The sequence below is a fragment of the Ruditapes philippinarum genome, unplaced genomic scaffold (genome assembly GCF_026571515.1).
Source record: "Ruditapes philippinarum isolate M1 unplaced genomic scaffold, ASM2657151v2 ctg5751_1_1_1_1, whole genome shotgun sequence".
NCBI classification, from domain to species: domain Eukaryota; kingdom Metazoa; phylum Mollusca; class Bivalvia; order Venerida; family Veneridae; genus Ruditapes; species Ruditapes philippinarum.
In genome coordinates this window covers 65,388-91,818 of record NW_026858599.1, presented here as the reverse complement: position 1 = coordinate 91,818, position 26,431 = coordinate 65,388, and the positions used below count along the sequence as shown (strand labels likewise).

Sequence of the window (26,431 nt, the reverse complement as noted above, 5' to 3'; positions counted from 1 at the left end):
AACAGCTTGGAAATACATAATTGTTTAACTCTGTGATGCATTTGCCTGTAGTAATTTCAACATGAGGGATGTTTCTGAAAAAAAAACCTCTTAAACAAGGCCAAACTAAAATTTGCTCCCTCATTCATATCTTTTCACAAAGTTGCCAGCAAGATGCACATGAATTTGTAAATTCAATTATAGGGGATATGTCAAATATAATTAAAGATAACTTAGAAATTGAAGGAATGCAGTTTTGCTTACAATGTTATAAAACTACATATGAAAGAAAAAGGTCTTGAAATAAACTTGTTATAAATCTTCAACCTGATCTGACTCATTTATCCATTCCAACTGTATTTGAAAACATATTCTTAAGTGAAGATATACACTTTGCAGATTTCACAGTTGAAACATGTCATAAAGTGAGAAAAAAATAATAAGCCTTCCTGACACTTTGATTACAGTTCTTGGATGCTATGCAGTTCATAAAGGAAATTAATTATCATGTCATTGTTATGCAAGCATTGCTAATACTTCTTTTTCTGTATTGAAAACTTTGAACAAATATAGTTTTGCATGTTAAAAAGTGTTATTTCGGCCGGGTATCGTTTTAAAAAGATACGTTTTGTTATAAATATATTTGAATAAGCACAATGCTTAATAGTTTAATTCTTTGCTTATTTGTATGGGAAAATAGTGTGTAATTTTGATTGTGTGTGTTATGATTGCGGCATGTATAAATTGTACAAATTCCGAGAAATGTGTTCAATGTGCAGACATTCCGTTAGTACAAACTTATTATTTTATTAATGTACGTCAAACGTGTCTAAAGAACTAACCGCTATCGAGTTGATATCACATGTGAAAGTCACTTAATCTTAAAGTCATCTTAATACTGTCTTTCATAACTGCAAATGATAAAAACGAATGTCTTTAGATTTGACTTTTAAGCATACTCTTTGAAATTTGTTGATATGTAATAATATTTGATGTTATGAATTATTTTGAACAAATAAACATTACTATGTAGTGTAATTAGTATTCTACCAAATTAGATATTATCATAGTAAACTTAATGATATTAATTCCAGAGCGCATTATTTTCTAAATTAGTTTAATTAAATTGAATGCATAGTTTCATAGGCTTTAATTTATCTTTAAATGTGGTGTATAAACATACCATAACACATATTTACGACATGTGAGAAGACCAAACTTTAACTGATACGATGCAATTAGGGTAATTCTCTATTATATCACGACCAGTATCCGTTCGCATATTACTTATTCGTTTTTCTTTTATATTAAGCAAAGATATCTTTGCACCGTTTCTACTCTTTGATGTTTTTCTTTTGATATCATGTCTGATTAATCATAAAATATTTGTATAATCTAATTGACATTGAAGTAACTGAACAAAATAATCCAGAATACTTAAAAATAACGAATGCTTATCAATAAAACTATATTAAGATGATGTGTTATAATAAGTATTTTTGCTTTTCCACGACTTTTGAAATGTACAGGTCTATTGTTTGTGTTATAATTAATTTGAATAAAACATAAATATCTGTTTCCGGAAAATATAAAACGGGCATTCACTTAAAATGATGGCATGCATGAAATTTTACAAACTAACAAATTTCAAGCAATAGCTTTTTCACTTGTTAAAGTTGAGGGTAGTGTAGTGAGTATCCTAAATATATTCTATTAGCTGGAACAACCTTGTCCGATGTTTCTCTATTGGCCATTTGATATAATTTCGCTGTCCTTATAACCAAAAGTTCAATGAAAGGTTACTTGAATCGTGTGCATAGTTGTATGAAACTATTATACTTGAATTCATATTATAAAAGTACCTTTGTAACTTGTAATGGTTACTTGAACTATTTTGTGAAGGATACGAAGTAGCTCTTTGTATAAATATATGTTATAGGTTTAAGGTTCATTATGATTAATTCATATCACTCTAAATTAGCGAATCAAATCATATTATTTGTTGCGTCATTTTATCAAACTATATTCTATTCTGTTCCAATGAAATTAGAAATTACCAACAAACATTTTTACAAAGTTTAAATTTTCACTACAATGGCATTGGATCATTATATCTATTATATATTATTACCTAATACATACAAAGGAGAAATGAAATTAAAATATTTTAAGTTGTAACTTCCTGTACAACACCTTTAATAATATTAAAATATCTACTCCCTATCTCAATAATTGATCGATAAGATTCCGTATCAATAAAAAGACGTTAATATTAAAATATTACTGTCAAAATGACAATTAATAATTATAATCAACCATTTAACATACACTCACAGAAAAAGGGGAAAAACAGAAAATGCTTGAAGAGTATCTGAATTTTGACATTTCTATCATCGCAAAATTTACTTTTTCGAACGTCTTATACTAAGCCTGTATAAAAATGTAGATTTGAAGAAAGCTTCCTGTTTTCCTTATATATAACTCATCATACCTTTTAGCCTAAATGTCATATTAAAAAAACCCACATTGTTTATAATTATAATACTGTAAACATCTTTGTTTTTGTTTGTACACGAAACAGACGAGTAAAGAAAGTAATTTGACAAATTATGATAGAATATTCGTTTAGTTTATCATCTCATCGAACATTTAAATACAAATAAAATTTGTTATGTAACGACTTTTTTCCCTAAGAAAGAAACGGAAGATTATCATGCAAGTCGTCTTTTTAAAAATATATATATATCTTAACTGAAATGAACATTTCAATTTTGGTGAACCATTCATACACGTGGTTTAGGTAAAACACACATTGGTATTTAACAATATTATTGTTTAAATCTAAACTTAACTAAATTTCAACGGAAACAAGCGCATAAACAATTTGCAAAATCGGTAAGAGGCAATAATAACATAATTCATGACAAACATACGTAATATTTGTGATATGAACCAATATTGTAAACTGTAAAAGAAAGCTCATTTCTTCAAAGCTCATACAAATACATTGATTCTTGAAAAATCTTATAAAGATTTGGATTAACATAAACAATAGAGACAGCAGAAACACCACTTACACATAGATATTGATAAACTTTGACATCTCTTTTTTCTTTTCTATCTTCTCTTTTTTTTTGCATTCCCACAAGACAGTCATTTAATACTTTCGTAAAGAATCGTAACAATAAAGAAAAAGAAATGACGTAATACAATACTCTAAATCTGGTGAAAACGATAATTTGATATTCTTAATGATACGATGATATGGAAGAGGCATGCACATGGGATAAGTCTTCCCTATCAATGTACCCGAAAGTGTTGTATTATCATTATGTGGATGATGTTCAAGATTCGGCTGATAAGTAATACATTATTGTGGAAAATAAAAAAAAGATTATAATGTTCTTTCTAACCGTTGCTTTGTGGATTGATATTGAAACAGCATACTGATTGATATGACTGGACGATCGTACAGGGATAACTTTCTAGGAGTATACACTTAAGTAACTTCATGATAAATGTATGTCTATATAATAAGCCTATAGAAATAGATTAAGAATAAAGTAATTAACCTTCCAGAAAGAAATGAACTTTTACGAACAATTTTACTACATTAACCTAGAATTGAAATAGTGCATTGAAGCGATTCATGATATCTATAATGTTAACGTTTTATTGCATTTAACACAAGTATGGACTATTTCTAGGAGAAAGGCGACTATAGTTTAGAAGCTTCTTTATAAAAATCATGTATGCTATCTATAAGAAGGTGGCATTTTTGAATAGGCTTACTCCGGAATATGAATTGTTGGGGTTTTCACCAGCTATTCTGTAGGTTCAGAAAAGCTTTTACAATTACAGCATCGACAATATCGAATTATGATGACTAGTCTATTGTGATGGATAAAGCACCGTGAAGCTTTACGGTAGAAGTGTGTTTAAACCTACGGATTAGATTAGAAAACACACAGTCTATTGAGAGACGACACCCTACTTGTTATTACAACAATGTGTTCTTATACTTGATCAGTTCCAAGAAGCCGCCACATGTGAGTGGATACAAATTGAAAACATGTATTTACTTTCGAGGTTAAATAAATATTTTCAAATATCATGCCTCAATCATACTTGAGCAATTCGTTTGTGTCGATCATTTCTTACTCAAACTTTGGAGACAAAACAATAATTGCCATATTGAACTTTTTGTATGTAATCTTCAAATAAGCCATCTAATTATTTTAGCTACGATACTAGCTTAAGACTAAACATCAAAGCATATTGCACAATTCTTTGCATGTCTTTTTTTCTTAGAACATGTCGTCGTTTGCTTTTCTGACTGGATTAAGGGCTGAGACGATCCAATTATTGCTCAACATCACTTTGCATATGTCTTTTTTTATTTTTTGTTTCTTGTACAAGTATTTTGTATTTCATTAATGAAGTTCAACTTACTTACAATCCTTAATTTATGTTAAAAAGTAAACCACGTAACCGACGTGCATTGAACTTAAAGCATTTATTTCATACTCTAAATAATTTGCTTAAAACCTATATATATCATGAATGATACTTTCATTGAAAAATATCTTCTTTTCCCGTAAGATATTAAATTAAAGCCAGTGCAAATATATAATATTTCGTTTTCTTTACTCTTTGCCTTTTATATGGTATTGACACTTAAAACGAAAGGTTTGTTTTTATGTAATATAATCATGAATTGTGTGTCTTCCTTCGCTAGGGGCGTCCGTGGCCGTTGACTTCATACCACTTGCCCCTCACCGATGTGGGTTCGAATCCCGACAGAGACTTTTGATACATTCATGTGAGGAAGCTTTCCAGCTAGCTTACGGAACGTCGGTGGCACCTGAGGTCTTCCTCCACCAGTAAAGCTGGAACGTCGCGATATGACCTATACTGTGTCGATGTGACTCAAACCCAAAACAAACAAACAAACAAAACTTTCTACACTAAGATCTAAGACATTTTAGTAGAATTTTTTGTTCGTAAATGCCTAAAGTCAATACGAGTACTTTTTTAGCACATGTAATATTTAGTTTGATAATACAAATATAGGTTTGGCCCTTCGATATTATACCAGTAAACATTGCTCATAACGTTATATGCACCACTTATGTTTTGTCTGGCAATTTTATTTAAGATAAAAATAAGTAGCTAATAATGTATACTAATCCAGTTCATATCATCATGATACGATAAGATAAAACATGCCAACGATGCTGTTTCAAGCTTTAATTCTGTAAAATTTTTCTATTTATTTAATATTCATAAAACAAGAGGCTTTACCTTGTTTTAATTGTACAATGATTAATTTTATTTTGACCGTTTTATCTTAAGCATGTATATAGATATAAGTTAATGTAATGTAATGTAATGTGTAATGTGATTTTTTAAAAGCATTTTGATTTTCCTTAATTCAAAAGTTATTGTTGTTATGTTATAACCATCTTGGCGGTGTTCGTGTTAAACATTTCACTTACCATTTTCTGTTAATTATATTGTCAATAATTATAAGCAAAAATTAAAATTACCTATTGGAAAGGTACAGATATAATGCAGTGCGGTAGAGGAACGTGATGGCGTTGATGATTTTTTTTTTTAAATTAACATCCTCCTGAAAAGTATAGGATTCATTAAAAGACAAGCAAAAAGAAGTTGTGTTCTCAATATGTTGTTATCATTAGTCCATCGTGCATTGATATGAAACAAATAGATATAGCTGATAACATCTGATAAAGCGGTTTTCTGGTTTCGCCATTAATTAATAAAAAAGTTCCTACGAACGATTTTCTTTTTAGATTACTCTTTAACTTGTAATCTTGGCATTTTAGAGTGATGTATTTCATCGCACTACATTTATCATAGAAATATCTGAGGTACGCTACATTATAGTTTTTTTCATAATGTTTTTATGAGTGACATATTCTAGGAAGTTGTTTTTGAATTTCAAATTTACAATTATTATTATTTAGTTTAGTTCTGACATTTTCCGGATAACTACGTCTAGTGTTAATATGCTCGCTAAGGGCATGCGAAGTATGCGGTTCAAATTCAGATCCAAGTAACGGAAATTTGTTTTATGTCTTTGTTATAGTGATTTGAACATTTCTCCTCCAGATATTGGATATAAATATGCAAATCAAAAATATGGTTGTGATTTAAACATAGATATGAATATATCTACATAAGTACAATTTAGAAAAACAGGCCTAGCAATTATGTATACTTTACAACTTTTTATTTAGTTTGAAGATGCTCTTGAATAAAGCTTCACATTTATAGTTATTTGACGCGCCATTTACTTAATTAAATGTAGATGCATCCAGTGTACAAGATACGTGTACATATTTGTTCATTCAAACTTATTTCACTCACTCTCGATTGCGATGAATATAATTTTGGTAAGAAATGACTTTTTAAAAAATGCGTCACTCCTACTAGTAGCTTTATGAAATGACATGAGCTGCATTTTGCATGGATGAGTATATATATATCAGAATAACCGTTTGCATTTATCTGTAAGAGTATCACAAACGTACGTTATATTAGTCTGAAACTGAAAACTGAAACTGTTCTATTTAATTAAACGCCTATTTCTATATACATATTCAATGGCGTTGTACAAAAGGATAATAAAAGTATGTACATAAAGATAAAAAAACAACACATATGCATGGCAAATGAACTACAAAAAAATATGTTAAAGATATCAGCCGTGTAAAATATAAAGATTTAAAAACTTTAAAAAAAAAGAAAGAATAGTTATAAAAATAACAATAAAAAATAATTTAAAAGGAAATAAAAATTAATGGTTATTTCAGTAAAATTTCAAACACATTTCCACATCTCTATCAGTTTACAGCCCAATCACAATCTTAAAACAATGCGTAAAAATCTCTAAAATAGTAGGTTTTGACATTTTTCTTGAACATGTCCAAAGTCGAAGACTGTCTTATATACAGAGGCAATTTATTCCAGAGAGTTGGACCAACGGTACTAAAACTTCTGTCGTTAAATGTTTTCCTTTTGTTAAAGGGGACAGCAAAACAATAATCCATATTATCAACAGATCTGAGATTTGGTCTTTTTATGACAGGCTTGTGTAACAGTTCTGTTAGATAAACCGGAGCATTGCCCATAAAACAGTTATACATTGTACATAGTATTTTAAAATTGATCCTAGCTTTAATTTGTAACCAATGCAGTTCCAACAAAGAGTCTTTGGAACTATCATATTTTCCGCGTTGCAAAACAAGTTTAGCGCACTTATTCTGGATACGCTGTAATTTCTGTAACTCACTTTCTGAAATGCCAAACAATATAGCGTTGCAATAATCCAAATGTGAGATTACAAGCGACAATACTAGGATTTTTGTGGCGTCCTGAGTCAGATATTTGCGAATGCTCTTTATTCTCAAATAATTTAACACAGCAGTTCTACACTTGGTCTTAACATGTGTTGAGAATCTTAGGCCCTCGTCTAAGTAGGCACCTAAGTATCTTATGACACTGACATTTTGAATTTTATCACCGGCGATATCAATTTCTTTAATTGAACATTTACCAAGTTGGGCTTTACTACCAAACATAATGAATTCTGTCTTAGTGGTGTTCATTTTGAGTTTATTGGCATTCATCCAGTCATTGATGATTACAACACTGTCTTCAAGTTGCTTTATAGCGTTAAGTTCATTGGTCACTGAAGTTGGTCGAAAGCGTTGACTAGCAATGTGGTCATCAGCAAAGCCGTACACAGATATGGATGGTGGTATCACATCAAATAGGGTTCCCGCATATGTGAGATAGAGCCACGAACCAAGACAGCTCCCCTGAGGTACACTGCATTCCAGCAATCGTGGAGTCGATTCAGTAGAATTAACACTGACGCGACAACCACGAGGTCGCGAAAACAATTTGTTTTATCCCACCACATGTATGCCCTTCTTGTTTGCCGTTGCCGTAAAGAACATATGTTTCTAAATATAAAAAAAGATCTGGCTCAATGGATATTGCCTGTTCGGTTGAATCTTAAGTGTATACGTATTTTGATATTCTAGCGACATCATGACAGAGCTAAAACCTTTTCATAGATTTCCATCAGTTCGCTAAGTATATTGTTGTTTTTCTAAAAAAAATATTCGGATGGCGTAAACTAAGACATAAAAGCATAATTTACTTAGATTGAAAAAAGTATTAAAACGATACGATGATATGGGTTTTGTCATGCTAATACAAATATGATATAAAACGAATGTTATAATTACACCATATATATGTAACGCTAGTTTTGTACAGAAATAGAAAGACGGAAGCGCAATGGTTATATATGGCACCTGAACAATTTTGTTGTTAACAAATTAAAAAATTGTTTAATCTTTAGTTAGTTCAGTAAATACAAGTATTATTTATACAACCTACATGTATTTATGTCAAATATTATATCTGATAAGTAAATAAATTCAGACAATATTATCCTAGTTACTGTCAGTTTATCAACGATGGTTCATCAACTATATTTTAAGCATTACTCTTTTTAACGCGTTTATTAAGTTTACCCTTTTTAAACATGTGTAGAAAACTAGAATTTAATTACATAAATCACATACTGTAAGCAGTTATACGGCACATAACACTTTTGCTAACTCAACCAACATGATTTATTTCAACAGCCCATTTGCAGTGATTGAATTGGTAATGCGCATGCTTTATAACCGACACTCATATAATTTAGTTGGAAGGTATTGAACTAAAATAAAGCAATTTAAAGTGATCTTGAGAACCTTTCTTGACAGATTTAGTATCATCTAGTGATATCTATGCAAGGGCTAATTACATGAATTAAAAGGCAGGAAGAAGTAATATTTGACAATTGCTTCTTAAAGAACTAAATATAATAAAATAATCTCCCAATCTTGTCAAGATTGGTTTTAAACCTGACACACATATATATATTCACGAACCCAATTCTTTTGTAATACCGTATTATTCCGTGCTTAGTAGAATGTACCGCATATCTTAAGTTACTTTTTTGGTTTAAACGATATCAAACAAATAAATCTCAAATAATTATTTTTAATTAAATTTAAATGATTATCTTACTTGTTGAAATGTGTATTTTAAAGCAATGATTATTTTTTTAAATGCAGGAAAAATATATAGTTGTATGTGTGTACAATTAACGTCCGACTAATATTGTACAGACAACCAAATCACCAGACGCGTTACGGATATATATTGTGGCGCCTATATTGTTTATCATTATTATATGATAATATTATCAAAGGTTAAATACTCCTATGATATTCTTATAATTACATAAATATAGGTAATTCTAAAATACACATTACTTTACTTAATGTATATCCGATGTACATGTATTTAATATAATGATAATAAATTGAATTGCTAATAACGTCCTTTAGTCGGACATTTATCTGACATGTCTGTCACTAAGAATATGTGTTAAGCGATCAAATATTTTATTTACCTTCAAGAACATTAAAACAGTTTTATACCAAATGCTACTTTGCCAAAGTCAATTTAAATACTATGTTAATGTTTGATTGCGGAATTCCATTTGTTTTACTTGAACAGTGACAATGCTAATAGAAACATTATTCCCGCTCTGAAGGAAAAAGTGCTTTATGTCTACTTAAGAATTATATGGTATTGAGGGTAATATATAGTCTTATTGTGCTAGTGCGAGATTTACGTTATTATTTGTAAGCTCACTCTGTGAAACGAGCAACATTTGGAAATAAAATTATTTATAAGAATATTTGAATAAGCACAATGATTGTTTTTTATTCCTTTTTTGCTTATTCTTTTATGTGTAAACAGTGTATTATTTTGATTCTGTGTGTTATGATTGCGGCAAGCATAAATTGTACCAATTCCGAGAAACACGTGCAATTTGCAGACGTACCGTTAGCACAAACATATTGCTAAATTAATGTACGTTAAACGTGTCTATGTCTTCTGTAGTACTAACAGCTATCGCGATTATGTCACATGTTTAACTTACTTTCTAAAAACTGTTATCCAATACTGCACAATTTAAGTATTTCATGACAAGAATAACTTAAGCATACTCTTGGAAATTTGTTGATTGGTAATAATATGTGTTATTAGGTATTTTTTTGAACAAAAAATCCTAATTATGAAGTGTAACTTGAATTCTAGCTAATTAAGTATTACCACAATGAACTCAATGATTTTAATTCTAAAGCGCATTCTTTACTACATTAGTGTAATAAAATTCAAATGATAGTTTCATGGGCTTTAATGTATCTATAAATGTTGTGTTTAAGCGTACATAAACACATTTTTACGACACATGCAAAGACTTAACTTCAACTGATAGGGTGCTTATTGTGCCGTTAGAGTAATACTCTATGATATAACGACCAATTTCTGATGGCATATTACTTATTCGTTAATGTTAAGCCAATTTATTTGTGCTCCGTTACTGCTCTTTGATGTTTTTCTTTTGATATCATGTCTGTTTAATTGATTAATATTTATATAATCTTACTTACATCGTAGTAACTGAAACAAAATAATCAGACAGGATATTTCGAAATAACAGATGCTTATCAGGACAACTATTTTTGTTGCGTCATTTTACCTTTACCAAATTATACTCTATCCTGTTCAAAAATTGAAAATTATTAAAAAACATTGTTTATAAAATTGGAATTTTCTCTACAATGACGTTGGATACAAAATATCTAATTCATTTCTTTTATGCAGATGTTTATCTAGCTTCTGCAAAGACATAAGTTTATTTGGTCGTAAACAGATTGATTGCTTGTTACTTCTAAAGTTCAACTCATAATACCTTTATATGATGGATGTTTAAATATATCGACTCGAATTTGACGTTACGCTTTATTCACGTGTTGTCAATAAAAATATTATTGAGCAATGAATATCAAGTATAGTATTCCTTAAATTTGATTTACTGTTTTCTGTATATTCATTCGCATTATTCTATTCTACAAGAATGGCTTATTTTTAAAAAGCCGGCTTGTTCTGTTGGTATTCGAATTGAGTCATTATTTTTATCATTTTAAAGATTTTGAACTGAAAAAAATGTGTTTGTTTCATACCTTGCATACTGTATGGCAAAATACTAGCAAAATCGTATTTATCTTCAAGTTGATAATTACATTACATCTATACGACTCATATCTATTCGATTGTGAAATATCCCACATTGTAGTCTGAATTGTGTAAACTCATCTGTAAACAAAGTGCATTTATGTGTTAAACTAGAACTTAAGATATTTAATTTAATATACAGCATTTCGCTAGAATAGTTGAGAAAATGTTAATGCATTGAATAAGATACATGTACAATATTGGAACCAACAGTTTTTATTTACGATAAAACAGTCATTGGATAAAACTTTTTAGTGTTAAGTTAATACTTCAAATCTGATTCATTTTTGCCTCTATCGTTTATCTGTCTAAAAAATCTAATTTAATAATGGTTTAAAAAAATCCGTTTTTCTTTATTTTACTGAATCAACAGTAACCGCGTATGTAAAACTATCTTTATGGGAATAGTTAGAATTATCCCGTCTAAAAATAAATGAAATAAGTTGTAAAGATGTGCACATTTCACAAAATATTTACGATGTATTGATACTTATTGATGTTAGAAACGGAATAGCCAGTAGTGGTGCCAATTTCTTGTCTATAATTAGCGTGTTCATATTACTTTCACCGAAATAATTTCTAGATTTATGGTCTTTAATATACATGTATTATGCATTCTCTTTATTCTGATCACAACTTCATGGTATATGGATATGAGGCATAATGAGTTCTACTTGCCACGCTTATATTTAAGGTCAGCATAAAAAGGTCAAGGTAACTTGCACCAGTATACATTAAATTCATATGAGATTGCAGTTTAATATACAACGTTCAATGTGAAGAATCGGAGCACGCTGCTCTTATTTATATTTTGACTCGAAATATTTCCTACGTACATGATTTATGGTATTGATAACCCAAAAGCAAGACAAAAAGAATTACATTAAATAAATAAACACATAATGCTTATATGTTTAATGCTTCCATGTTACTAGATCTAAAACATATCGATGTGTTTATATCGACATATTCGAAATATGCATTTCGTAGCACTATTTTTATTCCAGAAACATCTTAACTGTGCTGATAACATGACGTTTTGGCATATAATTAAGATAAAAACAAATTTACATGATTTTACTTTTGAGACAAATCGTGTAGTATTTACTTATTTTTAAGGTTTTTGTAAATGTCATCTTGAAAGTTATCTGAACATGTGTCACAAATCATTGTAACAGCTTATGTTTGGTAAAATACATTGTATATATTTACTTTACATTTTTTGTATAATCCTTTTTACTTAGATAGTAAAGGGTAATAATCAACACAACAATAATCAGCCCGGTGTTCTATGTCCTGTCACGGGAATACAAATGCGTTCATGAAATGAAGGTAAAATATACAATTTACACCATAGATATGTATCATCATAGTTCTGTTCAGAACTCTGAAGACTTGAGCGTTATGCCTGCGTTCACTCTGGAAAAAAAACTTTGGCAGACTGCAATATTTAGTTATGATAGTGATTTGTTTATCCTCCTATTTTAGTTTAGTAAACACTAGTACTATTTATAGATTCTACTTATGTTTATCTGTCAGATAGTATATTCAATAGCTAATTCCAACACTCAATTATCCGTTTGTTACTGTCAGTTCAGCCACGTTGGGTAATCGAATTTAATTCATGTTTTATTCTGTCATATGCGTCTATCTAGTGCATTGTTTTTAAACATGTGTAGAAAACTAGAATTTAATGACATGGTCACATACTGTAAATAGTTATACGGCACAAAACACTTTGGCAAGCTCAACCAATAATTTATTTCGACAGCCCAATTGCAGTGATTAAATTGATAATGCACATGCTTTCCAGTCAATAATCAGTAAATTTACTTAGAAGAAAATTAAAGAAATGCAGTGATTTAAATTGGTGTTTTTTTTTTAATTTGACTTATTGTGTATCAAACCAAGCCTTTTAATATTATGGAAAAAAAAGAAGGGAATCAGCTGTGTATGACACGCCTTGTACAATTATCAAAACACAAAATGAGAAGGAAATGATTTCTTAAATCATTGTTAATAATTTGTTACACTTAATCGTTCATATCAAAGATTTAAGAAATACCGTATTTTTCCATACCTAGAGATTAAAAGATAATAGGCGGTTTCAATTAATAACCCACATTAAGTTTATATAATTGTGTTTAAATTATACTCAGTGATTGTCTTATTTGCTAAAACATGTAAAATGTGTATTTGTTTACAAAAGCTAAGTCTACAAGAACTTTAAACACCGACATATGTTTTACAGACAACCAAATCCAAGATTCATTCTCTATATATTTTGGCGCCTTCATTTAACTATGATAATATTATCAAAGATTTAATATTGAATCAAATTTCGCGTGATTAGATGCATTCATATTTGAACACTCCTTGTATTACAACAGTTAACTCGAATGATTTTAAACTCGTTTCATAGAATTTATATAATAGTTTCATAAAACATAATTATTATATTTTTTCAAATGTGGTATTAAAACATACATTTTAGTTAAGCATACTTAAGACTTAACTTAAACTCATGGGGTAGTTGCCTTACCCACATAATGGTTCAGTAAAATTACAAGACTTGCCGCAAGGTTATGACTTATTCTGAACAATTAATGTTAAGCTTCTTTATTTATTTTCAATTTCCCCCGTTTGATGTGTTTCTATTTTGTTTTTATATCTTTGTTATTGTAACATATTAGTATAATCTATTTATATAGCAGAAACTAAAATAAAAATAATAAAAGACAGACTTTTACGAAATTACTGAAGAAGATATTTGATAATATTTCAGTATAAAAATCGTTGTAGAACGTGCCATAACTGGAACGGAATAACCTTTTTACTAGTAAGATATATTTATAAAGCCTTTGCCATTAGTTATCATTTTTATAAATTGGTATTTTGAAGAATAAAGAAAAACCACACATATATCTCTCCTTGTCATTGTTTTCAGCAGGAAACGTCATACGGAACGTGATCGGTTTTACTCTGGCAAATACCTGGAAAAAAACCCTGAAAAAATAATAATACTCGTAGGTAACGTGACAAATTCCCTAACAGTAAAGCTTGATACACACCGAACGATTTGAACAGTGTTGATGTGCATACAAACACTAAAAAACAAACAACATTGAACATTATATGTACAGTGATATCGAGGACTTGTGTTTTATGAAAGTAGAAAGGGTTCAAATGAGGTAAGTGTATGTGATGATGGTAATGAGAAATATAATTTTCAACCACTTCTTATAAGTTCCAAACAGGGTGTTCTTAAGGGGCTTAATCGGCTGAAACGGCATTGCTGAAATAGATAAATACAGAATCCCTAAAGAAAGCCCAACACGGCAAAATTGACAATGTTGCAGGCTCGGTTTGATTGAGCCTGTTCATGGACGGTACTGGAAAGTGCAAGTTACCGTCCACGCCCCCTAGCACCGGCTAAAGCAGAATTCAACATTTAACATGAACTGGTAAAATTTAGAATTTTGAAACATCCGCAGATGTGTTCATATGGCGGTTATCATGGAACCTTCAATGTGACACGGTAGTGCCATTCCATGAAAAGCGGCATATGGTCCCCAAGTAAAAAAATGCGTGTGCCCTAAACGAGAAAACAATGGGCGGAACTAAATAAAATGGAATTTTGAAAGGGGATCTGAGGTTATGAAGCCTGCGTATCACAGATAGGACGTCAAAAGACAAATTTAAAAAGCAGGCAACATATCCTAAGGGTGATTCAACATTATTCAAGTAGGAATATTGGAACCACCCAACTAGAAAGTGCCAAAAAGTTGAAACTAAAAATACCACAAGCACAACAATAATGTCGTGCTGAACGATCTTCAAGGATCGAAAATATAACATCATTGATTAAATGTACGGGGAGACTTTTTACAGCCGCCACACGGCACAAATAACACGGATGTGATCATAAAATAGAAGACATGTCATTGAATCATCTGTCCCAGGATACGGGAAGACATTGTACCTGTTGTTAAACGTTGTAAAAATAACGATCTTTAAGTAATAAGTCTAATCTTGATTCATATTTTAAGTAAAGTCTGCAAAACTTGTAAGTATATCATGAGAACAAAGAAACTGATGACTGTAGATAACATAATTATAGTGACAATGCAAATATATGTAAATATTGTATGTTGCTAATGACTGGCTTTATGATTGCGCAATTAATAGTTCGGTTCAACACTGACATACGAAAGGATTCAAACAACATGAGTGTGTAATTTGCAACCTTTTTATTTTCGTTTTTTAAACCCGACGGATCTCCCTTTTTACATGCTTAAAAGATGTATCTTGTTGTATCAACTAAGACCCAATCAGCACTATACAGTATTTGGTGAGTAAAAACCTATGGAAATTAGAAAACTGTTGTTTAAGGTACATACAGAGAAAACGCAAATAACATATTTCACAAAGCCTTTTATTTGTATGTACATTTTAATATATTATTTTAAGTTATGATTTGAATTTAGTTTATGGTTGCAGCTTTACGATTTCTGTATTATGTATAATTCTAACATCACGAGCAGTTTTCCCTATTGGACATGGAAGAGCCGAAAAAGTATGTTATTATTCAATGAATAAATCAATACAATCACTGTTGACGTTGTATTTTTAGACATATGACGTAAGCATTACACATGTGACTTAACCATTAAAAATGCAAAGCTCTGAAAATAATTACGGCTTGTTTGTGTTGATGTCGTGTTAGAATCGAAACAATATATTCCAGCCATTAATTTTATCGCTTGTTAGTCATTGTCGTTCGATTGCGCATCATTATGTCACTGGGGCTCCCTCCTCAAATATTTAAAATTAGTCGCAATAAATAGTGAACACCAAATTCTTATAATTAGACACCCGTTCAGTATTTAGTAAGCGTGTTTGGAAAATTACCCTTTTGAGAATAGTTAGAATTCCCCCTTCTCACATAAAATGCAATAATTTATAAGGTTAGCGCATTTGATACTTACTGAGGTTTGAAGTGTACAGACTTGCAGAGGTGCTAATTTTCTATCTAAAAAGTAACATGTTTATGTTCTTAAGGCAACTCTTTCTCCGTTATAATTGTTTGGTTACAGTCATTTAGACGTTATGCATTCTCTTTCAACCTGAAAGCTACATAGTTTGTTTAATTCATCACCGTCCTAAATTGTAATTGCATAATATTGATTGATAAGACGTTTAACTGCTGACAGAAGCTATATTGTAAATGCTACATAAACACGGCACAATTTATCTTTAGATAAAACAGAATAACATAGTGTAATATATCCTTTTATTGTTTTGGTGTTATTTTTTAAATCAAACTCATAATTTCATAGTAATACCTTTTTTAGTTTCTACTCCGGAAGTAACGGGCTCAATTATCACGCTATGATCGGTTATTTACAGCAACAATAATCTGACCACATATTGTTATATTTAATATTTGTCTCGGCGTGCAAAATCTATTTCGTAAGTCAAACATTTTTAAGATCGTGTTTTTTTTAGGTTTTACTGTTCAGCATTGTGAACACAATTGTTACTTGTCTAAGGTATAATTTTACTGTTAATAGTTTTAAACACACAAAAAGAATCAAATGTTAGCCTAAGAAGTACATGTTGAACAGTACACTGTCACAGCAATAAGAATTATACAAACATAATACATTGAGTATTGACATGAACAGTGTCAACAATCGCGTCTGTTTGACAGTTAAATGAACCTTTATTCCTTATATGCTTCTGCTTCATTAATCTTTTACTTACTTTCCTGGGACTAACAAATGTGCCATCAGAATAAAAACAAGGGGGCCATGATGACCCTAGATCGCTCCGCTGACCCATCAACCACATCAGAGCAATGTTTGGATCCTGGCCAAGTTTGATGACAATGGAGTCAAAAATATGAAATCTAGTGTGTTAAAAAGGTTTTTCTCCATATTCGGGCAATGTGACCTAGATTTTGACCCCAGGTGACCCATATTCAAACTTGACTTTGAAATCATCGAAATAACCTTCCTGACAAATTTCCAGAATATTTGGATCAAGACTGGAGACACTAGAGTGTTTACAAGACTTTTTCTATTTTTAGCTCATGTGACCTAGCTTTTGACCGGAGATGACCCATATTCGATCTTGACCTAAAATCCATCAAAACAACATTCCTGACTAATCTTCAGAATATTTGTATTAAAACTGCAGCCACTAGACTGTTAACAAGATTTTTTGTCGCTCCTGTGACCTAGTTTTTGACCGGAGATAACCCATATTCAAACTTGACCTAGAAATTATCAAAACAACTTTCCTGACAAATTTCCAGAATATTTGGATCAAAACTGCAGCCACTAGACTGTTAACAAATTTTTATTTTCTTTAGCTCCTGTGACCTAGTTTTTGACCGGCAATGACTCATATTCAAACCTAACATAGAAATCATCGAAGCAACCCTCCTGACCAATTTCTAGGTTTTAAATTAAAACTTCAGCCAATAGAGTGTTAACAAGCTTTATCTCTTTTAAGCCTCTGTGACCTAGTTTTTAACCCGAGATGACCCACCTTAGAAATTGATCCAGAAATCATCATAGCAATCTTTCTGACAAATTTCCAGAATATTTGGATCAAAACTGCAGCCACTAGAGTGTTAACAAGTTTTTTTTCTTTTTTTTTTAGCTCCTGGATGACCCATTTTCGAACCTGATTTAGAAATTATCAAAACAACCTTCCTGACAAATTTTCAGAATACTTGGATCAAAACTGCAGCCACTTGAGTGTTAACAAGATTTTTCTTTAGCTCCTGTGACCTTGTTTTTGACTCGAGATAACCCATCGTCAAAGTCGATCTATATTTTATTGAGACAAACTTTCTGACAAAGTTTGATGATGATCCAATCAAACCTGTGACTGCTAGACTGTTAACAACCCAATTGTGGACGGCGCACTACGCACGACGAAGGACGCCGGACATAACCCCATCACTATGACTTCGTATAAATTATAAAGTAATATACAAATGGTAGAAAAAGGAAGAGGTGTGTACCTTTTACTTGTTTTTCACTCAAACATGTCATTGGTGTTCTTCAAACGTTTCTCGATATTTGAGGTAAAGAGAAACGCATATTGATAATATCTTTAACGATATATTTCTACTACTAAAACAGTTTCATTCTAAGGAAAATATTTAACATGACCTAAATGAAAAAAAGAAGTTTATGAAAGCAATAGTCTCTTTTATCATGGAAATAGGGTCGCATTATAAAAAAACCAAAGCTATCATGGGGATAGTATCATATTACCATATAGTGTTGTATTTTCATTAGACGGAAACCTTTTCAAGCTGCATAGATCCTAATGAGCAAAAATAATTCAAGAAGACCAAACTTGAGATTCAATAACATACAACATATGATATTATGAAAAGTATATGATTCGCGTTTCAATTAACACTTTACACGTTATGTGCGATTAATGATTGATTTTGCAGTTGTTACACATTATTTCTACAACATATTGTGACTTTTTTTATATGGATTGTAAATGCCGTCATTACAAAATATTTTACATTTTATAATATTTTTAAATACATTATCATTTTTTTTAATGAAAATATACATATATGTTAGGGCATGCTGCTTTGAGATATGAATAAGAGGTTCACATGTTTTGTAGAAAAAGGTTATTAATATACCAGTATTCAAAGAAATATTGAATGTAATCGTTATGTTCCACAATTGATATTACAACAGCATACTGATACCGGTTAAATTGCGGATGAATAAAAATTTTTTTCTGTATATTCATAGTGTCTCTATCTAAATAGAATCGCAGAAATTTTAAGGAATTAACAGACTGTTTAATTTCAAAATATAGATACATTTACACTTGCATCTAATGGACATTTGTTTTTTGTTATGAAGTTTAGTTGTATTAAAAGCTGAAAAACGAACATTACGCAATCTTACCGGGTTGCATGAATGTTGAATTCTATAAAACCAGATGTTCAAGAAAAGTTGCATTCATTACGTACTGTCGGATATTACTGTACACATCACCGATATTTCTTACTGTTTCTAAGATTCCTCAACTCGGCCACAATACAGAAATTGTCACATTGTATTACTCGATTCGATGACTTTGATTGACTCGCTAACAAAAATTTTGTCATTTTCCTTAAGGATAAAAATCAGTTCTGTAAATTGACAAAGTTATAAAAAAAAACAATTTTCATTTTGTAAAATCACGAGTGACATAACAGCCTACATTACTTTACAAACCTATGTATCGTAGTTTGATTTTTATCCATACTCTTCTGGAAAAAAAACCCCAAAAAAACCATGCAATATTAACTTTATAATTGATTTGCTTCTACATTCCTAAATTTTAATCAGTTTGTTTTTATCAAATATATGTTTTATGTTATTTCACAAAATTGTCAATGATTGATTGCCGTTAATCTATCAATTTCTAACGTAGACACATTCGGGTGTAAAACTAACTGTGAAATACGCTCGTATCTTGTAGAAACAGTATACATGTAAGGTAGTTAAAATTGTGTATACTAATTTAAGACTATTTTTCTTTTACTAAACCATTTTAAATATTTATTTATTGAATCAAATTTGCTGACTTTTGTAATATACCACTTTATAGAATTCGCTAGTCTGTAATTGAATAGATACATTTAGATAAAAAGCAATATTATATTATAGACAATATGCAGATATGATGTTCATTTAAGTTTTACATAATCATAATTTTACACCGTGTTGTTTTATCAACAATAGTCGCTAAAACAAGCTCTAGCTGGGCGATTATCTGTCTGTTTTCTTTATATTTATTTTGATAATGTTAGATAGCTGCCAATGTAAATAAGTAAAGTTCCTATCACTTGAATAATAGTTATTAAATCGCCCAACACTATTAACGGAAATTGTAAACGATAATTAACAGGACTCACGCAATCATAAACTGAATTTTCGTTAAATGCAAACATAATTTAAACATGCTAACGTGTTTTTGTTATTGTCCCAACCCTCAATAACAACAATTTACCATGTGTGGCAATAAGACAAGCTATGAATCGTACACTCTGATATTTCACATGTAGTTGTATATCTGACATTAAATATAACGTAATGATATGATCTAGAAGTTGGTTCATTTATACGATGAGGTGTGTTATTTTTAATATTTCAGTTTTAATGTTTATACTATGTTTAAAAAAGAATGCTGAATTGGACTAGCATATTTATATATAACTAGTCTTTGATGGTTTATCACGTCTTTAAAAGTGATGATTTAAGCACTCTACATTTATATGTGTATATGTCAATATTGTATGTTTTTGTAGACGGTATAATTAGTGAAACAGCAATACTATAAGAGCATTAAACGTCGCTGATTTTTAAACTGAATTATATCGGACGAGTATACTGCTGAGAAATCTTTATTTGATGCGGTGTGACGAATATAGTTCACGTTTTGTAGCTGTGTACCAGTCCAAAAATTTAAAATGATGAACTCAACAATGTATAATCATCACTTTATTTCAGACCAACGATGCTTAACTAGTTTGACTTTAATGCTTCGGATACGGATTTGATAAGTTTTTTTTCATTAATCAAACTTTAAAAAAGTCAGTTTCAATTATAACATGTTACATGTTTTGTGTAATCGTTAAAATAGAAGGCTACACTCGATCGATCCAATAGCAATAACTTTTCGAAGATCAAATGCTGCAAACATACAAAGGTTACTAAGTTACATTTTACAAGGTTTGAAATTATCTTATTTATTTGTGCTAACTGAACCAAAATTCAAATGATTTAATTATATAAGTTATTATTTGCACAAAGCGAGTATTTTGCTATCTGAAATGGTTTTATTTTTTATTCTGATGTGGGTAAACTGATAATTATAGACATAAGTGTGTCATTGGGATGCCCATTACCAGTAGATATATAGAGGATATTTGTTTGTTTGTGTGTAAGATGAAATTTTATTTCATCGAGTGGGCTTTAAAAACAGTATTCTCACGAGTGGCTACGCCACTCGTGAGAATACTGTTTTTAAAGTTCACGAGATGAAATAAAATTAAATCTTACACAACATACAAACAAATTTTCTTTTTATTTTATGCTAAAAAACAAGTAAAAACAAAATTTCCATAATATAAACGTAAATATTAAAATCTGTTTTCCCCATTGAGAGCCCCATTTAGTCGGAATTTCTCATTAAAAACAAGAAGTCTTGAGCTGTAAAATAAGTCCGACAATCAACGTTAAATGACAGTGATATTATTTATTTTGTTAAAAAAATATGAATGATCGCTTGTTTTAATAATAAAAACAAACAATTCTTGTAGGAGAAAAATTCCAACCATCCATCCATATTTCTGTTACTTACTGCGTATTTATATTAGACCTGGCTTTGTTAAATGTAAGCGGCAGCCATTTTTTAAAGTTGTGTATTTCACGGGAGGAAAATAATTGTGTTTGATTCAGAGGGATATCATTTGGATTTGTTAGTCATACACCTTTTTAAAAGAAAGAAAACATATTTGAGGATTGAAACAGACAAAAAATAAGTGTTGACAGGTGTGAAAACATGAAAAAAGCAGCTATGAAAATGGAAAACTTGGAACTTGCTCGGAACGCTGGGTGGTTTAATTGTTCTACGAGGTGATAGCTGTCATTGGCATTGCTTTTCAATTTTTCATAAAGCATACAGCAGTTATTGCTCGTAGGATACTTTAATGTGCCAAAATGTCATCAAGAGCAGTTTACATGTGGAATGAATGTATTTGTCAGACTGTAAAAATGAAACAAAAAATTTAGAGATGAAATTTGGTGATTGGAATTTGAATGAATAGAAGTAAGTTTTCTTCTTTTTATTACTTTTGACATTTAAGTTGATTATCAATTTCAGCTTTGCGTTTTCTTTAAACAGCCTGACACTGTCAGAATTGTTAGCAAAAATAAAATTGAGGTACCACATGGGAAAAATCTAAAAAAAGTAGTTTCGTCATTGAAAAGTGTGAAATTATATTTTGATAATTTTCACTGTGAAATTATCAAATATAATTTTCACGGATAAATCAGTAATCCACTGAAAAGCATAAAATAAAATGCAATTATTATAACTTTTAAGGAAAAGGTTAATACAGTTTGAAGGTAAAACAATGTCCTAAAAGATAGACAATATATTATGTGCGTTTGTTAAAGCCTTACGTGTAAATTCTTCTTTTTCTCATTGAGTAATGAATTTTCAGAATATTATCTTTAATAGTTTGATATAGAAAAAAAAAGTTCGTTTTAACGAATACATAGTTCTGTCGTTGAAATGAAGTTTTGATACTAAATACAAGTTTGTTGTTTCAACTGCATGGATCAAAGTAATCACACCCGACCTTTATTTTAAAACAGTGAGTATAATAGTTTCGTATACTGACATCGCCTGATATAGTAAATATTTACTTGCGGACCGACACATATCTTGAAAAGATAGAATGTATATGAATCGAAACGTCGAGCATGATAGGTAAATGTATTAGAAATATCGAAATATTTAAAAGACATTAATTAATATAATGATTGTACACTACATTATCAATTTTAAGCTCTCTCCTACAAATAACTGCAAGCTGAACATAGTATGCATTAATTCATGTAAGTTTTAATGGTGTTGAATTTACTATTGATGTACTGTTTATATCCAGCTACATGTTAAACTGAGAAAGAATATAATGATGAAAGTGAAAACGTAATTAAACGAAATTTCGGCACGTCATTTTTATCAATTCATATTTCAAATTGATATATTTTAAGCCAGTCATTATTAAAATAGGAACTGTCCAAAGGCAGAATCACATTAAATGAAGCTCGCGGAAATAACAGACAGTCTTTATGATATACAATTATCATTAGAGTAGAAATTAATTAAGATAAGTAAATAGAATATTGTAAACATACTGTTTTACCTTAAGCTTCTCTGTCTCTGTTTTACTTTTCCTTAGAATATTTTTAATATCTTATCAAAGCGCAGTAAGCACCATATTCCTGTAGAAACTACCTCATATTGAATAAATGTCTCTAGTACAAGCATATTGCCAATTGATCGGGCAATTTGATTTCGTTGCAAATTAGACATTGCAATGGTTGAAAGATGCTTAAAAGCTTATACAAAATAATAATGACTGCAAGTTGCGCGTTTCTCATACACCAGTTAAGCATTCTAGGCAATTGCATCTACTTGTATTTCGTAATGTGGTCAAAATACATTTTCTGTATGACACTGGCAGTAGAGCGTTGTCGGGTATATGTGAACCATCGGCTATTTTGGACCACATCTCATGATAACGCTTATAAGTTCTTTACTTTAAAATAGCAATCAAGTCGTCCTTTTCATGCAAGCGTCTACTCAGCGTCTGCACGTTCAAGTAAGTGTTGTTATTTTTACACGTTGTGAAATTTTCAAGGATCACGCCACTATTTTATGATAACCTTAAGACATTTTAGTAACTATTTAATTTAATAAAATCTAATATGATATTTTTTTGTACAAGCAAACTTACATTTTCGGGTAAAAAATCTAATTATCTGATTAACGTGTGAGCGTCTGTCAGATGTTTTGACAACTTGATTCATTATATAATGTGGTTCCAATTCTCCCGACAACATTTAATAGATGTCGGGTGTTTTGGGACACCGATATATTAAAAAAATATAGTGTGTAACTTGGTAGAAAAAACGCATTATTTACTCAGTTAAGTTATGTATAGTTAAGGTGAAACATTTAAAATAATAGTAGATATACTATGAACTGCTTTCATTTTTTTCTATTTCAGAATGAGTCGCCAGTTACAGACTAAGCAGTATCGGAATTATACTAACGAAACTTTAAGTCATACTGTGAGTTTGATCAGGAGCAAAGGAATTTCACTTCGTCATGCAGCAAAAGTATATGGCATACCTAAAACTACACTGTCTAATACAGTTAATGGAAAATCTGATATCGGCTCTCGCAGTGGTCCTGGAACAGTGTTGACAAAAGCAGAGGAGGATATGATAGCAGACTGGGATAATCAAACAGGATGGGAGAGTTTGCCCATTTGTGAACAGTAGACCCGGGAAAGACTGGTATTATGCTTTCTTAAAGAGACACCCTGAACTGTCTGCTAGATCACCACAGCAACTAGCAAAGGAGCGCGCAATTATTACACCTAAGGGAGTTGATCAGTGGTTTTCTGATTTTTTTAAAATTGATGTCTGAAGAGGTGAACGACCCCCTTTTATGGAAAGATCCCACAAGATGGTTTAATGCAGACGAATCGGGCTTCCCTTTATGTCCTAAAAGCGGCAAAGTATTAGCTCCAAGAGGTGTTCCTAACATATATAATTTCACGTCATCCGACAAAACACAAATTACTGTGTTGGCCTGTATGAATGCTGCTGGCTTATATCTAAGGCCTCTTATTGTATATGCAGGACAGAGATTTACATATAACCCACTTGAGGAGTTTCCTGAGGCCATTCTAGGGCGTACAGACACAGGTTGGATGGATTCTGACTTGTTCTATACTTGGCTTAAAGATGTGTTTGCTCCGGCACTCGAAGAACACAGTATAAGACGACCAGTTGTATTGTTTGCTGATGGTCATTCAACTCATGCTACACTTAAGGCATCAAAATTTTGCAGAGAAAATGATATTATTTTGTATTGTTTGCTAGAGCACGGCAGTCATTTAATGCAGCCCTGTGATATTGCACTGTTTAGTGCGCTAAAGGGAACATGAAAGCAAGCTGTTCGCGATTACCAAATAAGTAATGTCGGTGAGTTTGTTACAAGGGTAAAATTTGCCAAAGTCTTTAAGTCAGCTTGGGAATCTGCTTGTTCTGTGGAAATTTCTGTTAAAGGTTTTCGCGACAGCGGGCTTTTTCCTTTTGATCCGACCAAAGTCCTCAGTACGTTAAAGATGGAACCGAGTAGAGTTTTCAGGACGGAGCAGAGTGAAACTGTCAAAGATATTAACATGTCCACTCTAGTATTTTCAAGTGCTGGCTTATCTACCGACACTGTTACCATTTCATCCTCAACGTGCACATCTCAATCTGACTTTCTTCCTGCAGACGTCTCTGAATCAAATGCAAAATCTTCAATCCCGGCTTCTTCCTCAGCAATGAATTTGCTGATCACTGACGCGCCCAACATTCAGACTCTGACTGTTCGTTCTACAATCCAAGAATCTACTATAGTCACTACTCCATCATCTGAGCCTGTAACAAAATCGCCGAAAGAAACCCCAGCACTTGCTCCGGCAACAAATGTTACAAGTAATATGCCTTTTACATCGACAGTTCCACCTGTAGTTGCAATAACCCCCGACAAACAATCAGACGTTTCTCGAGGTGACACACATCCAAACGCATGCCTTAATGTCCGTAGGTCTGAAACCACTATATCTCCAGCCGTTCATGAAATATTGAAACTTCCTGTCGCTAAAGCAACATCACGTAAACCAGAAAGGAAAAGATTGGTACTTCCAAAAGCAATATCAGGCAAAACATTTCATGATTTTTTACAGAAGAGACAAAAAGAGAAGGAAGAGGAAATTGAAAGGAAAGAAATGAGAAAGAAAGAAAGAGAACAAACTAGAAAACGTAAAGAAGAATAAAAACAAAGGAAAGAAAAGAAAAGGAAAGAACAGAAAAACAGATTCGACGAGAACAAATGCTTAAAGAAATGGCAGAAAAAAGAGGATTAAACAGATTGAGGGACAGGAGCGTGAAAAACAGAAGCGCAAAAGAGAATCTGAATCCTCAGATTCAGCTGTATCAGTATATTGCGATGACGATGATTTGGCAGACATGGATACAAGCATTAAACAGGCATGCTACGCTTGCGACATTCCTTATGATAATAAAACCGATGAGTGGATTATGTGCCACTCCTGTGGTCGTTGGCTACATAGGCTGTATGTAAAAACCATTGATCTGTTTTCCATGACCGAAGGTGAAATAGCTGATTTGGAATTTGAATGCGACTATTGTTAGATGTAAGATTTGTTGGTCGACAGTTTAATTGTTTACAGTTTTTTAAGTTATGCAAATTTGAATGAAGTATTATAAAAATCGAAATGAACAAAAATAAATAGATTTATGGTTAAACCATTTGACATTATATACACTATATGAAACAGAGAATTATTTTTATTAGACTCTAAGTCTTTAAATAAATTAAAAAGTTTTGCATGCAAAGCAATAAAAATGAATTTTGC

General features: G+C 31.2%; 1 pseudogene; it reads left to right on the top strand.

Annotated features, from left to right (window-relative positions):
* The first annotated feature begins 7,725 nt into the window (after nucleotides 1-7,725).
* LOC132753697 (uncharacterized) lies at nucleotides 7,726-26,341 on the top strand (annotated as a pseudogene).
* Nucleotides 26,342-26,431: the final 90 nt, after the last annotated feature.